Genomic DNA, 18,447 nt, shown 5'->3' with positions numbered 1-18,447 from the left:
CTTCACCCTAGCATCTACCACCTACCACTTCTCTTCACTGCAGCACCTACCACCTCTCTTCACCCCAGCACCTACCACTTCTCTTTACCCTAGCACCTACCACCTTCCACTTCTCTTCACCGCAGCACCTACCACATCTCTTCACCCCAGCACCTACCACCTCTCCTTGCCCTAGCACCTACCACCTCTCTTTACCCCAGCAACTACCACTTCTCTTTACCCCAGCAACTACCACTTCTCTTTACCCCAGCACCTACCGCCTCTCATGACCCCAGCAACTACTGCCTCTCTTCACCCCAGCACCTACCGCCTCTCTTCACCCCAGCACCTACCGCCTCTCTTCACCCCAGCACCTACCGCCTCTCGTCACCTCAGCACCTACCGCCTCTCTTTACCCCAGCACCTACCGCCTATCTTCACCCCAGCACCTCCAGCATCTACCAACTCTCTTCACCCCAGCACCTGCAACCTCTCTTCACCATAGCACCTACCACCTACCACCTCTCTTCACCCCAGCGCCTACAACCTCTCTTCACCCCAGCACTTACCACATTTCTTCACCCTAGCACTAACCACCTCTCTTCACCCCAGCACCTACCACATCTCCTCGCCCTAGCACCTACCACCTCTCTTTACCCCAGCACCTACCGCCTCTCATGACCCCAGCAACTACTGCCTCTCTTCACCCCAGCACCAACCACCTCTCTTCACCCCAGCTCCTACCACCTCTCCTCGCCCTAGCACCTATCACCTATCTTTACCCCAGCACCTACCACCTCTCTTTACACCAGCACCTACCACCTCTTTCCCCAGGCACCTACCGCCTCTCTTCACCCCAGCACCTACCCCCTCTCTTCACCCCAGCACCTACCCCCTCTCTTCACCCCAGCACCTACCGCTTCTCTTCAACCCAACACCTACCGCCTCTCTTCAACCCAACACCTACCGCCTCACTTCAGCCCAGCACCTACCACCTCACTTCACCCCAGCACCTACCACCTCTCTTCACCCTAGCACCTACCACCTACCACCTCTCTTCACCGCAGCACCTACCACCTCTCTTTACCCCAGCACCTACCACTTCTCTTTACCCCTGCACCTACCGCCTCTCTTCAACCCAACACCTACCGCCTCTCGTCACCCCAGCACCTACCGCCTCTCTTCACCCCAGCACCTACCGCCTCTCTTCACCCCAGCACCTACCGCCTCTCTTCACCCCAGCACCTACTGCCTCTCTTTATCCCAGCACCTACCGCCTCTCTTCAACCCAACACCTACCGCCTCACTTCAGCCCAGCACCTACCACCTCACTTCACCCCAGCACCTACCATCTCTCTTCACCCTAGCACCTACCACCTACCACCTCTCTTCACCGCAGCACCTACCACCTCTCTTTACCCCAGCACCTACCACTTCTCTTTACCCCAGCACCTACCGCCTCTCATGACCCCAGCAACTACTGCCTCTCTTCACCCCAGCACCAACCACCTCTCTTCACCCCAGCACCTACCCCCTCTCTTCACCTCAGCACCTACCGCCTCTCTTCACCACAGCACCTACCACCTCTCTTCACCCCAGCACCTACCGCCGCTCTTCACCCCAGCACCTACCGCCTCTCTTCACCCCAGCACCTACCACCTCTCTTCACCCCAGCACCTACCACCTCTCTTCACCCTAGCACCTAGCACCTACCACTTCTCTTCACCGCAGCACCTACCACCTCTCTTCACCCCAGCACCTACCACCTCTCCTCGCCCTAGCACCAACCATCTCTCTTTACCCCAGCATCTACCACTTCTCTTTACCCTTCACCTAACACCTACCACTTCTCTTCACCGCAGCACCTACCACCTCTCTTCATCCCAGCACCTACCACCTCTCCTCGCCCTAGCACCTACCACCTCTCTTTACCCCAGCACCTACAACTTCTCTTTACCCCAGCACCTACCGCCTCTCATGACCCCATCAACTACTGCCTCTCTTTACCCCAGCACCAACCACCTCTCTTCACCCCAGCTCCTACCACCCCTCCTCGCCCTAGCACCTACCACCTATCTTTACCCCAGCACCTACCACATCTCTTTACGCCAGCTCCTACCACCTCTTTCCCCAGACACCTACCGCCTCTCTTCACCCCAGCACCTACCACCTCTCTTCGCCCTAGCACCTACCACCTCTCTTTACCCCAGCACCTACCACTTCTCTTTACCTCAGCACCTACCGCCTCTCATGACCCCAGCAACTACTGCCTCTCTTCAACCCAGCACCAACCACCTCTCTTCACCCCAGCTCCTACCACCTCTCCTCACCCTAGCACCTACCACCTATCTTTACCCCAGCACCTACCACCTCTCTTTACCCCAGCACCTACCACCTCTTTCCCCAGGCACCTACCGCCTCTCTTCACCCCAGCACCTACCGCCTCTCTTTACCCCAGCACCTACCGCCTCTCTTCACCCCAGCACCTCCAGCATCTACCACCTCTCTTCACCCCAGCACCTACCACCTCTTCACCCCAGCACCAACCACCTCTCTTCACCCTAGCATCTACCACCTACCACTTCTCTTCACCGCAGCACCTACCACCTCTCTTCACCCCAGCACCTACCACTTCTCTTTACCCTAGCACCTACCACCTTCCACTTCTCTTCACCGCAGCACCTACCACCTCTCTTCACCCCAGCACCTACCACCTCTCCTTGCCCTAGCACCTACCACCTCTCTTTACCCCAGCACCTACCACATCTCTTTACCCCAGCACCTACCGCCTCTCATGACCCCAGCAACTACTGCCTCTCTTCACCCCAGCACCTACCGCCTCTCGTCACCTCAGCACCTACCGCCTCTCTTTACCCCAGCACCTACCGCCTATCTTCACCCCAGCACCTCCAGCATCTACCAACTCTCTTCACCCCAGCACCTGCAACCTCTCTTCACCATAGCACCTACCACCTACCACCTCTCTTCACCCCAGCGCCTACAACCTCTCTTCACCCCAGCACTTACCACATTTTTTCACCCTAGCACTAACCACCTCTCTTCACCCCAGCACCTACCACATCTCCTCGCCCTAGCACCTACCACCTCTCTTTACCCCAGCACCTACCGCCTCGCATGACCCCAGCAACTACTGCCTCTCTTCACCCCAGCACCAACCACCTCTCTTCACCCCAGCTCCTACCACCTCTCCTCGCCCTAGCACCTATCACCTATCTTTACCCCAGCACCTACCACCTCTCTTTACACCAGCACCTACCACCTCTTTCCCCAGGCACCTACCGCCTCTCTTCACCCCAGCACCTACCCCCTCTCTTCACCCCAGCACCTACCCCCTCTCTTCACCCCAGCACCTACCGCCTCTCTTCACCCCAGCACCTACCGCCTCTCTTCACCCCTGCACCTACCGCCTCTCTTTACCCCTGCATCTACCGCCTCTCTTCAACCCAACACCTACCGCCTCTCGTCACCCCAGCACCTACCGCCTCTCTTCACCCCAGCACCTACCGCCTCTCTTCACCCCAGCACCTACCGCCTCTCTTCACCCCAGCACCTACTGCCTCTCTTTATCCCAGCACCTACCGCCTCACTTCAACCCAACACCTACCACCTCACTTCAGCCCAGCACCTACCACCTCACTTCACTCCAGCACCTACCACCTCTCTTCACCCTAGCACCTACCACCTACCACCTCTCTTCACCGCAGCACCTACCACCTCTCTTTACCCCAGCACCTACCACTTCTCTTTACCCCAGCACCTACCGCCTCTCATGACCCCAGCAACTACTGCCTCTCTTCACCCCAGCACCAACCACCTCTCTTCACCCCAGCACCCACCCCCCCTCTTCACCTCAGCACCTACCGCCTCTCTTCACCACAGCACCTACCACCTCTCTTCACCCCAGCACCTACCGCCTCTCTTCACCCCAGCACCTACCCCCTCTCTTCACCTCAGCACCTACCGCCTCTCTTCACCACAGCACCTACCACCTCTCTTCACCCCAGCACCTACCGCCTCTCTTTACCCCAGCACCTACCGCCTCTCTTCACCCCAGCACCTACCACCTCTCTTCACCCCAGCACCTACCACCTCTCTTCACCCTAGCACCTACCACCTACCACTTCTCTTCACCGCAGCACCTACCACCTCTCTTCACCCCAGCACCTACCACCTCTCCTCGCCCTAGCACCAACCATCTCTCTTTACCCCAGCATCTACCACTTCTCTTTACCCTTCACCTAACACCTACCACTTCTCTTCACCGCAGCACCTACCACCTCTCTTCATCCCAGCACCTACCACCTCTCCTCGCCCTAGCACCTACCACCTCTCTTTACCCCAGCACCTACCACTTCTCTTTACCCCAGCACCTACCGCCTCTCATGACCCCATCAACTACTGCCTCTCTTCACCCCAGCACCAACCACCTCTCTTCACCCCAGCTCCTACCACCCCTCCTCGCCCTAGCACCTACCACCTATCTTTACCCCAGCACCTACCACATCTCTTTACGCCAGCTCCTACCACCTCTTTCCCCAGACACCTACCGCCTCTCTTCACCCCAGCACCTACCACTTCTCCTCGCCCTAGCACCTACCACCTCTCTTTACCCCAGCACCTACCACTTCTCTTTACCCCAGCACCTACCGCCTCTCATGACCCCAGCAACTACTGCCTCTCTTCACTGCAGCACCTACCACCTCTCTTCACCCCAGCACCTACCACCTCTCCTCGCCCTAGCACCTACCACCTCTCATTACCGCAGAACCTACCACATATCTATCCCCAGCACCTTCCACCTCTCTTCACCCCTGCACCTACCACCTCTCTTCACCGCAGCACATACCACCTCTCTTTACCCCAACACCTGCTGCCTCTCTTTACCCCAACACCTACTGCCTCTCTTCACCCCAGCACCTACCACCTCTACACATCAGCACCTACCACCTCTCTTCTCCCCAGCACCTACCGCCTCACTTCAAGCCAGCACCTACCACCTCTCCTCACCCTAGCACCTATCTCCTAGCACCTCTCTTCACCGCAGAACCTACCACATATCTTCACCCCAGCACCTTCCACCTCTCCTCGCCCTAGCACCTACCACCTCTCTTTACCCCAGCACCTACCACTTCTCTTCACCCCAGCACCTACAAACTCTCTTCACCCCAGCACCTACAAACTCTCTTCACCCCAGCACCTACCACCTCTATTCGCCCTAGCACCTACCACCTCCCCTCGCCCTAGCACCTACCACCTCTCATTACCGCAGAACCTACCACATATCTATCCCCAGCGCCTTCTACCTCTCTTCACCCCTGCACCTACCACCTCTCTTCACCGCAGCACATACCACCTCTCTTTACCCCAACACCTACTGCCTCTCTTTACCCCAACACCTACTGCCTCTCTTCACCCCAGCACCTACCACCTCTACACATCAGCACCTACCACCTCTCTTCTCCCCAGCACCTACCGCCTCTGTTCACCCCAGCACCTACCGCCACTCCTTACCCGTTCAACCCAGCATCTACCACCTCTCTACACCTCAGCACATACCACCTCTCTTCACTCCAGCACCTACAAACTCTCTTCACCCCAGCACCTACCACCTCTCTTCACCCCAGCACCTACCACCTCTCTTCACCCTAGCACCTACAAGCTCTCTTCACCCCAGCACCTACCACCTCTCTTCACCCCAGCACCTACAAACTCTCTTCACCCCAGCACCTACCACCTCTCTTCACCCTAGCACGTACCACCTACCACTTCTCTTCACCGCAGCACCTACCACTCCTCTTCACCCCAGCACCTACCACCTCTGTTCGCCCTAGCACCGACCACCTCTCTTTACCTCAGCACCTACCACTTCTCTTTACCCCAGCATCTACCACCTCTCATGACCCCAGCAACTACTGCCTCTCTTCACCCCAGCACCTTCCACCTCCCTTCATCCCAGCACCTTCCACCTCCATTCACCCCAGCACCTTCCACCTCCATTCACCCCAGCACCTTCCACCCATGTTCACGCCAGCACCTACCACCCCTGTTCACGCCAGCACCTACCACCCCTGTTCACGCCAGCACCTATCACCCCCGTTCACCCCAGCACCTACCACCTCCCTTCACCCCAGCACCTACCACCTCTCTTCGCCCTAGACCCTACCATCTCTCTTCACCCCAGCACCTTCCGCCTCTCTTCAGCGCAGCATCTTCCGCCTCTCTCCACCCCAGCACCTTCCGCCTCTCTTCACCCCAGCACCTACCACCTCTCTTCACCCCAGCACCTACCGCCTCACTTCAAGCCAGCACCTACCACCTCTCCTCACCCTAGCACCGATCACCTAGCACCTCTCTTCACCGCAGAACCTACCACATATCTTCACCCCAGCACCTTCCACCTCTCCTCGCCCTAGCACCTACCACCTCTCTTTACCCCAGCACCTACCACTTCTCTTCACCCCAGCACCTACAAACTCTCTTCACCCCAGCACCTACCACCTCTATTCGCCCTAGCACCTACCACCTCTCTTTACCTCAGCACCTACCACTTCTCTTTACCCCAGCACCTAGCGCCTCTCATGACCCCAGCAACTACTGCCTCTCTTCACCCCAGCACCAACCACCTCTCTTCACCCCAGCTCCTACCACCTCTCCTCACCCTAGCACCTACCACCTATCTTTACCCCAGCACCTACCACCTCTCTTTACCCCAGCACCTACCACCTCTTTCCCCAGGCACCTACCGCCTCTCTTCACCCCAGCACCTACCCCCTCTCTTCACCCCAGCACCTACCGCCTCTCTTCACCCCAGCACCTCCAGCATCTACCACCTCTCTTCACCCCAGCACCTACCACCTCTCTTCACCCCAGCACCTACCACCTCTCTTCACCCTAGCATCTACCACCTACCACTTCTCTTCACCACAGCACCTACCACCTCTCTTCACCCCAGCACCTACCACCTCTCCTCGTCCTAGCACCTACCATCTCTCTTTACCCCAGCACCTACCACTTCTCTTTACCCTAGCACCTAGCACCTTCCACTTCTCTTCACCGCAGCACCTACCACCTCTCTTCACCCCAGCACCTACCACCTCTCTTTACCCCAGCACCTACCACTTCTCTTTACCCCAGCACCTACCGCCTCTCATGACCCCAGCAACTACTGCCTCTCTTCACCCCAGCACCAACCACCTCTATTCACCCCAGCTCCTACCACCTCTCCTCGCCCTAGCACCTACCACCTATCTTTACCCCAGCACCTACCACATCTCTTTACCCCAGCACCTACCACCTCTTTCTCCAGGCACCTACCGCCTCCCTTTACCCCAGCACCTACCGCCTCTCATGACCCCAGCAACTACTGCCTCTCTACACCTCAGCACCTACCACCTCTCTTCTCCCCAGCACCTACCGCCTCTCTTCACCCCAGCACCTACCGCCACTCCTTACCGGTTCAACCCAGCATCTACCACCTCTCTACACCCCAGCACTTACTGCGTCTCTTCACCCATTCACCCCAACAACTACCACCACTCTTCACCCCAGCACCTACCACCTCTCTTCACCCCAGCACCTACAAACTCTCTTCACCCCAGCACCTACCACCTCTCTTCACCCTAGCACCTACCACCTACCACTTCTCTTCACCGCAGCACCTACCACTTCTCTTCACCCCAGCACCTACCACCTCTCTTCGCCCTAGCACCTACCACCTCTCTTTACCCCAGCACCTACCACTTCTCTTTACCTCAGCACCTACCGCCTCTCATGACCCCGGCAACTACTGCCTCTCTTCAACCCAGCACCAACCACCTCTCTTCACCCCAGCTCCTACCACCTCTCCTCACCCTACCACCTACCACCTATCTTTACCCCAGCACCTACCACCTCTCTTTACCCCAGCACCTACCACCTCTTTCCCCAGGCACCTACCGCCTCTCTTCACCCCAGCACCTACCGCCTCTCTTTACCCCAGCACCTACCGCCTCTCTTCACCCCAGCACCTCCAGCATCTACCACCTCTCTTCACCCCAGCACCTACCACCTCTTCACCCCAGCACCAACCACCTCTCTTCACCCTAGCATCTACCACCTACCACTTCTCTTCACCGCAGCACCTACCACCTCTCTTCACCCCAGCACCTACCACTTCTCTTTACCCTAGCACCTACCACCTACCACCTTCCACTTCTCTTCACCGCAGCACCTACCACCTCTCTTCACCCCAGCACCTACCACCTCTCCTTGCCCTAGCACCTACCACCTCTCTTTACCCCAGCAACTACCACTTCTCTTTACCCCAGCACCTACCGCCTCTCATGACCCCAGCAACTACTGCCTCTCTTCACCCCAGCACCTACCGCCTCTCTTCACCCCAGCACCTACCGTCTCTCTTCACCCCAGCACCTACCGCCTCTCGTCACCTCAGCACCTACCGCCTCTCTTTACCCCAGCACCTACCGCCTATCTTCACCCCAGCACCTCCAGCATCTACCAACTCTCTTCACCCCAGCACCTGCAACCTCTCTTCACCATAGCACCTACCACCTACCACCTCTCTTCACCCCAGCGCCTACAACCTCTCTTCACCCCAGCACTTACCACATTTCTTCACCCTAGCACTAACCACCTCTCTTCACCCCAGCACCTACCACATCTCCTCGCCCTAGCACCTACCACCTCTCTTTACCCCAGCACCTACCGCCTCTCATGACCCCAGCAACTACTGCCTCTCTTCACCCCAGCACCAACCACCTCTCTTCACCCCAGCTCCTACCACCTCTCCTCGCCCTAGCACCTATCACCTATCTTTACCCCAGCACCTACCACCTCTCTTTACACCAGCACCTACCACCTCTTTCCCCAGGCACCTACCGCCTCTCTTCACCCCAGCACCTACCCCCTCTCTTCACCCCAGCACCTACCCCCTCTCTTCACCCCAGCACCTACTGCCTCTCTTCACCCCAGCACCTACCGCCTCTCTTCACCCCTGCACCTACCGCCTCTCTTTACCCCTGCACCTACCGCCTCTCTTCAACCCAACACCTACCGCCTCTCGTCACCCCAGCACCTACCGCCTCTCTTCACCCCAGCACCTACCGCCTCTCTTCACCCCAGCACCTACCGCCTCTCTTCACCCCAGCACCTACTGCCTCTCTTTATCCCAGCACCTACCGCCTCTCTTCAACCCAACACCTACCGCCTCACTTCAGCCCAGCACCTACCACCTCACTTCACCCCAGCACCTACCACCTCTCTTCACCCTAGCACCTACCACCTACCACCTCTCTTCACTGCAACACCTACCACCTCTCTTTACCCCAGCATCTACCACCTCTCTTCACTGCAACACCTACCACCTCTCTTTACCCCAGCATCTACCACTTCTCTTTACCCCAGCACCTACCGCCTCTCATGACCCCAGCACCTACCGCCTCTCTTCACCCCAGCACCTACCGCCTCTCTTCACCCCAGCACCTACTGCCTCTCTTTATCCCAGCACCTACCGCCTCTCTTCAACCCAACACCTACCGCCTCACTTCAGCCCAGCACCTACCACCTCACTTCACCCCAGCACCTACCACCTCTCTTCACCCTAGCACCTACCACCTACCACCTCTCTTCACTGCAACACCTACCACCTCTCTTTACCCCAGCATCTACCACTTCTCTTTACCCCAGCACCTACCGCCTCTCATGACCCCAGCAACTACTGCCTCTCTTCACCCCAGCACCAACCACCTCTCTTCACCCCAGCACCTACCCCCTCTCTTCACCTCAGCACCTACCGCCTCTCTTCACCACAGCACCTACCACCTCTCTTCACCCCAGCACCTACCGCCTCTCTTCACCCCAGCACCTACCCCCTCTCTTCACCTCAGCACCTACCGCCTCTCTTCACCACAGCACCTACCGCCTCTCTTTACCCCAGCACCTACCGCCTCTCTTTACCCCAGCACCTACCGCCTCTCTTCACCCCAGCACCTACCACCTCTCTTCACCCCAGCACCTACCACCTCTCTTCACCCTAGCACCTACCACCTACCACCTACCACTTCTCTTCACCGCAGCACCTACCACCTCTCTTCACCCCAGCACCTACCACCTCTCCTCGCCCTAGCACCAACCATCTCTCTTTACCCCAGCATCTACCACTTCTCTTTACCCTTCACCTAACACCTACCACTTCTCTTCACCGCAGCACCTACCACCTCTCTTCATCCCAGCACCTACCACCTATCCTCGCCCTAGCACCTACCACCTCTCTTTACCCCAGCACATACCACTTCTCTTTACCCCACCACCTACCGCCTCTCATGACCCCATCAACTACTGCCTCTCTTCACCCCAGCACCAACCACCTCTCTTCACCCCAGCTCCTACCACCCCTCCTCGCCCTAGCACCTACCACCTATCTTTACCCCAGCACCTACCACATCTCTTTACGCCAGCTCCTACCACCTCTTTCCCCAGCACCTACCACCTCTCTTCACCACCAGCACCTACCACCTCTCTTCACCTCAGCACCTACCGCCTCTCTTCACCACAGCACCTACCACCTCTCTTCACCCCAGCACCTACCGCCTCTCTTCACCCCAGCACCTACCCCCTCTCTTCACCTCAGCACCTACCGCCTCTCTTCACCACAGCACCTACCACCTCTCTTCACCCCAGCACCTACCGCCTCTCTTTACCCCAGCACCTACCGCCTCTCTTCACCCCAGCACCTACCACCTCTCTTCACCCCAGCACCTACCACCTCTCTTCACCCTAGCACCTACCACCTACCACTTCTCTTCACCGCAGCACCTACCAGCTCTCTTCACCCCAGCACCTACCACCTCTCTTCACCCCAGCACCTACCACCTCTCCTCGCCCTAGCACCAACCATCTCTCTTTACCCCAGCATCTACCACTTCTCTTTACCCTTCACCTAACACCTACCACTTCTCTTCACCGCAGCACCTACCACCTCTCTTCATCCCAGCACCTACCACCTCTCCTCACCCTAGCACCTACCACCTCTCTTTACCCCAGCACCTACCACCCCTGTTCACGCCAGCACCTATCACCCCCGTTCACCCCAGCACCTACCACCTCCCTTCACCCCAGCACCTACCACCTCTCTTCGCCCTAGACCCTACCATCTCTCTTCACCCCAGCACCTTCTGCCTCTCTTCAGCGCAGCATCTTCCGCCTCTCTTCACCCCAGCACCTTCCGCCTCTCTTCACCCCAGCACCTACCGCCTCACTTCAAGCCAGCACCTACCACCTCTCCTCACCCTAGCACCTATCTCCTAGCACCTCTCTTCACCGCAGAACCTACCACATATCTTCACCCCAGCACCTTCCACCTCTCCTCGCCCTAGCACCTACAAACTCTCTTCACCCCAGCACCTACAAACTCTCTTCACCCCAGCACCTACCACCTCTATTCGCCCTAGCACCTACCACCTCCCCTCGCCCTAGCACCTACCACCTCTCATTACCGCAGAACCTACCACATATCTATCCCCAGCGCCTTCCACCTCTCTTCACCCCTGCACCTACCACCTCTCTTCACCGCAGCACATACCACCTCTCTTTACCCCAACACCTGCTGCCTCTCTTTACCCCAACACCTACTGCCTCTCTTCACCCCAGCACCTACCACCTCTACACATCAGCACCTACCACCTCTCTTCTCCCCAGCACCTACCGCCTCTGTTCACCCCAGCACCTACCGCCACTCCTTACCCGTTCAACCCAGCATCTACCACCTCTCTACACCCCAGCACATACCACCTCTCTTCACCCCAGCACCTACAAACTCTCTTCACCCCAGCACCTACCACCTCTCTTCACCCCAGCACCTACCACCTCTCTTCACCCTAGCACCTACAAGCTCTCTTCACCCCAGCACCTACCACCTCTCTTCACCCCAGCACCTACAAACTCTCTTCACCCCAGCACCTACCACCTCTCTTCACCCTAGCACGTACCACCTACCACTTCTCTTCACCGCAGCACCTACCACTCCTCTTCAACCCAGCACCTACCACCTCTGTTCGCCCTAGCACCGACCACCTCTCTTTACCTCAGCACCTACCACTTCTCTTTACCCGAGCATCTACCACCTCTCATGACCCCAGCAACTACTGCCTCTCTTCACCCCAGCACCTTCCACCTCCCTTCATCCCAGCACCTTCCACCTCCATTCACCCCAGCACCTTCCACCTCCATTCACCCCAGCACCTTCCACCCATGTTCACGCCAGCACCTACCACCCCTGTTCACGCCAGCACCTACCACCCCTGTTCACGCCAGCACCTATCACCCCCGTTCACCCCAGCACCTACCACCTCCCTTCACCCCAGCACCTACCACCTCTCTTCGCCCTAGACCCTACCATCTCTCTTCACCCCAGCACCTTCCGCCTCTCTTCAGCGCAGCATCTTCCGCCTCTCTCCACCCCAGCACCTTCCGCCTCTCTTCACCCCAGCACCTACCACCTCTCTTCACCCCAGCACCTACCGCCTCACTTCAAGCCAGCACCTACCACCTCTCCTCACCCTAGCACCTATCACCTAGCACCTCTCTTCACCGCAGAACCTACCACATATCTTCACCCCAGCACCTTCCACCTCTCCTCGCCCTAGCACCTACCACCTCTCTTTACCCCAGCACCTACCACTTGTCTTCACCCCAGCACCTACAAACTCTCTTCACCCCAGCACCTACCACCTCTATTCGCCCTAGCACCTACCACCTCTCTTTACCTCAGCACCTACCACTTCTCTTTACCCCAGCACCTAGCGCCTCTCATGACCCCAGCAACTACTGCCTCTCTTCACCCCAGCACCAACCACCTCTCTTCACCCCAGCTCCTACCACCTCTCCTCACCCTAGCACCTACCACCTATCTTTACCCCAGCACCTACCACCTCTCTTTACCCCAGCACCTACCACCTCTCTTTACCCCAGCACCTACCACCTCTTTCCCCAGGCACCTACCGCCTCTCTTCACCCCAGCACCTACCCCCTCTCTTCACCCCAGCACCTACCGCCTCTCTTCACCCCAGCACCTCCAGCATCTACCACCTCTCTTCACCCCAGCACCTACCACCTCTCTTCACCCCAGCACCTACCACCTCTCTTCACCCTAGCATCTACCACCTACCACTTCTCTTCACCACAGCACCTACCACCTCTCTTCACCCCAGCAGCTACCACCTCTCCTCGTCCTAGCACCTACCATCTCTCTTTACCCCAGCACCTACCACTTCTCTTTACCCTAGCACCTAGCACCTTCCACTTCTCTTCACCGCAGCACCTACCACCTCTCTTCACCCCAGCACCTACCACCTCTCTTTACCCCAGCACCTACCACTTCTCTTTACCCCAGCACCTACCGCCTCTCATGACCCCAGCAACTACTGCCTCTCTTCACCCCAGCACCAACCACCTCTATTCACCCCAGCTCCTACCACCTCTCCTCGCCCTAGCACCTACCACCTATCTTTACCCCAGCACCTACCACATCTCTTTACCCCAGCACCTACCACCTCTTTCTCCAGGCACCTACCGCCTCCCTTTACCCCAGCACCTACCGCCTCTCATGACCCCAGCAACTACTGCCTCTCTACACCTCAGCACCTACCACCTCTCTTCTCCCCAGCACCTACCGCCTCTCTTCACCCCAGCACCTACCGCCACTCCTTACCGGTTCAACCCAGCATCTACCACCTCTCTACACCCCAGCACTTACTGCGTCTCTTCACCCATTCACCCCAACAACTACCACCACTCTTCACCCCAGCACCTACCACCTCTCTTCACCCCAGCACCTACAAACTCTCTTCACCCCAGCACCTACCACCTCTCTTCACCCTAGCACCTACCACCTACCACTTCTCTTCACCGCAGCACCTACCACTTCTCTTCACCCCAGCACCTACCACCTCTCTTCGCCCTAGCACCTACCACCTCTCTTTACCCCAGCACCTACCACTTCTCTTTACCTCAGCACCTACCGCCTCTCATGACCCCAGCAACTACTGCCTCTCTTCAACCCAGCACCAACCACCTCTCTTCACCCCAGCTCCTACCACCTCTCCTCACCCTAGCACCTACCACCTATCTTTACCCCAGCACCTACCACCTCTCTTTACCCCAGCACCTACCACCTCTTTCCCCAGGCACCTACCGCCTCTCTTCACCCCAGCACCTACCGCCTCTCTTTACCCCAGCACCTACCGCCTCTCTTCACCCCAGCACCTCCAGCATCTACCACCTCTCTTCACCCCAGCACCTACCACCTCTTCACCCCAGCACCAACCCCCTCTCTTCACCCTAGCATCTACCATCTACCACTTCTCTTCACCGCAGCACCTACCACCTCTCTTCACCCCAGCACCTACCACTTCTCTTTACCCTAGCACCTACCACCTACCACCTTCCACTTCTCTTCACCGCAGCACCTACGACCTCTCTTCACCCCAGCACCTACCACCTCTCCTTGCCCTAGCACCTACCACCTCTCTTTACCCCAGCAACTACCACTTCTCTTTACCCCAGCACCTACCGCCTCTCATGACCCCAGCAACTACTGCCTCTCTTCACCCTAGCACCTACCACCTACCACCTCTCTTCACTGCAACACCTACCACCTCTCTTTACCCCAGCATCTACCACTTCTCTTTACCCCAGCACCTACCGCCTCTCATGACCCCAGCACCTACCGCCTCTCTTCACCCCAGCACCTACCGCCTCTCTTCACCCCAGCACCTACTGCCTCTCTTTATCCCAGCACCTACCGCCTCTCTTCAACCCAACACCTACCGCCTCACTTCAGCCCAGCACCTACCACCTCACTTCACCCCAGCACCTACCACCTCTCTTCACCCTAGCACCTACCACCTACCACCTCTCTTCACTGCAACACCTACCACCTCTCTTTACCCCAGCATCTACCACTTCTCTTTACCCCAGCACCTACCGCCTCTCATGACCCCAGCAACTACTGCCTCTCTTCACCCCAGCACCAACCACCTCTCTTCACCCCAGCACCTACCCCCTCTCTTCACCTCAGCACCTACCGCCTCTCTTCACCACAGCACCTACCACCTCTCTTCACCCCAGCACCTACCGCCTCTCTTCACCCCAGCACCTACCCCCTCTCTTCACCTCAGCACCTACCGCCTCTCTTCACCACAGCACCTACCGCCTCTCTTTACCCCAGCACCTACCGCCTCTCTTTACCCCAGCACCTACCGCCTCTCTTCACCCCAGCACCTACCACCTCTCTTCACCCCAGCACCTACCACCTCTCTTCACCCTAGCACCTACCACCTACCACCTACCACTTCTCTTCACCGCAGCACCTACCACCTCTCTTCACCCCAGCACCTACCACCTCTCCTCGCCCTAGCACCAACCATCTCTCTTTACCCCAGCATCTACCACTTCTCTTTACCCTTCACCTAACACCTACCACTTCTCTTCACCGCAGCACCTACCACCTCTCTTCATCCCAGCACCTACCACCTATCCTCGCCCTAGCACCTACCACCTCTCTTTACCCCAGCACATACCACTTCTCTTTACCCCACCACCTACCGCCTCTCATGACCCCATCAACTACTGCCTCTCTTCACCCCAGCACCAACCACCTCTCTTCACCCCAGCTCCTACCACCCCTCCTCGCCCTAGCACCTACCACCTATCTTTACCCCAGCACCTACCACATCTCTTTACGCCAGCTCCTACCACCTCTTTCCCCAGCACCTACCACCTCTCTTCACCACCAGCACCTACCACCTCTCTTCACCTCAGCACCTACCGCCTCTCTTCACCACAGCACCTACCACCTCTCTTCACCCCAGCACCTACCGCCTCTCTTCACCCCAGCACCTACCCCCTCTCTTCACCTCAGCACCTACCGCCTCTCTTCACCACAGCACCTACCACCTCTCTTCACCCCAGCACCTACCGCCTCTCTTTACCCCAGCACCTACCGCCTCTCTTCACCCCAGCACCTACCACCTCTCTTCACCCCAGCACCTACCACCTCTCTTCACCCTAGCACCTACCACCTACCACTTCTCTTCACCGCAGCACCTACCAGCTCTCTTCACCCCAGCACCTACCACCTCTCTTCACCCCAGCACCTACCACCTCTCCTCGCCCTAGCACCAACCATCTCTCTTTACCCCAGCATCTACCACTTCTCTTTACCCTTCACCTAACACCTACCACTTCTCTTCACCGCAGCACCTACCACCTCTCTTCATCCCAGCACCTACCACCTCTCCTCACCCTAGCACCTACCACCTCTCTTTACCCCAGCACCTACCACCCCTGTTCACGCCAGCACCTATCACCCCCGTTCACCCCAGCACCTACCACCTCCCTTCACCCCAGCACCTACCACCTCTCTTCGCCCTAGACCCTACCATCTCTCTTCACCCCAGCACCTTCTGCCTCTCTTCAGCGCAGCATCTTCCGCCTCTCTTCACCCCAGCACCTTCCGCCTCTCTTCACCCCAGCACCTACCGCCTCACTTCAAGCCAGCACCTACCACCTCTCCTCACCCTAGCACCTATCTCCTAGCACCTCTCTTCACCGCAGAACCTACCACATATCTTCACCCCAGCACCTTCCACCTCTCCTCGCCCTAGCACCTACAAACTCTCTTCACCCCAGCACCTACAAACTCTCTTCACCCCAGCACCTACCACCTCTATTCGCCCTAGCACCTACCACCTCCCCTCGCCCTAGCACCTACCACCTCTCATTACCGCAGAACCTACCACATATCTATCCCCAGCGCCTTCCACCTCTCTTCACCCCTGCACCTACCACCTCTCTTCACCGCAGCACATACCACCTCTCTTTACCCCAACACCTGCTGCCTCTCTTTACCCCAACACCTACTGCCTCTCTTCACCCCAGCACCTACCACCTCTACACATCAGCACCTACCACCTCTCTTCTCCCCAGCACCTACCGCCTCTGTTCACCCCAGCACCTACCGCCACTCCTTACCCGTTCAACCCAGCATCTACCACCTCTCTACACCCCAGCACATACCACCTCTCTTCACCCCAGCACCTACAAACTCTCTTCACCCCAGCACCTACCACCTCTCTTCACCCCAGCACCTACCACCTCTCTTCACCCTAGCACCTACAAGCTCTCTTCACCCCAGCACCTACCACCTCTCTTCACCCCAGCACCTACAAACTCTCTTCACCCCAGCACCTACCACCTCTCTTCACCCTAGCACGTACCACCTACCACTTCTCTTCACCGCAGCACCTACCACTCCTCTTCAACCCAGCACCTACCACCTCTGTTCGCCCTAGCACCGACCACCTCTCTTTACCTCAGCACCTACCACTTCTCTTTACCCCAGCATCTACCACCTCTCATGACCCCAGCAACTACTGCCTCTCTTCACCCCAGCACCTTCCACCTCCCTTCATCCCAGCACCTTCCACCTCCATTCACCCCAGCACCTTCCACCTCCATTCACCCCAGCACCTTCCACCCATGTTCACGCCAGCACCTACCACCCCTGTTCACGCCAGCACCTACCACCCCTGTTCACGCCAGCACCTATCACCCCCGTTCACCCCAGCACCTACCACCTCCCTTCACCCCAGCACCTACCACCTCTCTTCGCCCTAGACCCTACCATCTCTCTTCACCCCAGCACCTTCCGCCTCTCTTCAGCGCAGCATCTTCCGCCTCTCTCCACCCCAGCACCTTCCGCCTCTCTTCACCCCAGCACCTACCACCTCTCTTCACCCCAGCACCTACTGCCTCACTTCAAGCCAGCACCTACCACCTCTCCTCACCCTAGCACCTATCACCTAGCACCTCTCTTCACCGCAGAACCTACCACATATCTTCACCCCAGCACCTTCCACCTCTCCTCGCCCTAGCACCTACCACCTCTCTTTACCCCAGCACCTACCACTTCTCTTCACCCCAGCACCTACAAACTCTCTTCACCCCAGCACCTACCACCTCTATTCGCCCTAGCACCTACCACCTCTCTTTACCTCAGCACCTACCACTTCTCTTTACCCCAGCACCTAGCGCCTCTCATGACCCCAGCAACTACTGCCTCTCTTCACCCCAGCACCAACCACCTCTCTTCACCCCAGCTCCTACCACCTCTCCTCACCCTAGCACCTACCACCTATCTTTACCCCAGCACCTACCACCTCTCTTTACCCCAGCACCTACCACCTCTCTTTACCCCAGCACCTACCACCTCTTTCCCCAGGCACCTACCGCCTCTCTTCACCCCAGCACCTACCCCCTCTCTTCACCCCAGCACCTACCGCCTCTCTTCACCCCAGCACCTCCAGCATCTACCACCTCTCTTCACCCCAGCACCTACCACCTCTCTTCACCCCAGCACCTACCACCTCTCTTCACCCTAGCATCTACCAC

The sequence above is a fragment of the Triturus cristatus genome, chromosome 1_1, assembly GCF_964204655.1.
Source record: "Triturus cristatus chromosome 1_1, aTriCri1.1, whole genome shotgun sequence".
Classification (NCBI taxonomy): Eukaryota; Metazoa; Chordata; class Amphibia; order Caudata; family Salamandridae; genus Triturus; species Triturus cristatus.
The sequence above is the reverse complement of the archived record's forward strand: the minus strand, read 5'-3'. Positions refer to the sequence as shown.